Source organism: Passer montanus, unplaced genomic scaffold (genome assembly GCF_014805655.1).
Source record: "Passer montanus isolate IOZ18808 unplaced genomic scaffold, ASM1480565v1 scaffold28, whole genome shotgun sequence".
NCBI classification, from domain to species: domain Eukaryota; kingdom Metazoa; phylum Chordata; class Aves; order Passeriformes; family Passeridae; genus Passer; species Passer montanus.
Window position 1 is genome coordinate 9,615,689 of NW_024367483.1, and position 222 is coordinate 9,615,910.

Below are 222 nucleotides of genomic sequence, written 5' to 3' on the forward strand. Positions count from 1 at the left end.
TAGTTTTCCCCAGTTCCAGATCTTTCACTGGCAAGCCGTGTGCGCTGCACAAGGAGCGCACAAGGCACCGCAGCAGCCGCGTTGCCATGGGGACCGAGACACGTCCGCCCGGCTCTCGCTCTAACCGCGGGGGACAGGCGCTCCCGACGGGAGCGGCGCGCTGCCCGCCGCACCGCGGGCATCCCTCGGGCTCCCGCGGGCCGCCTCACAGCCCTGAGCTAT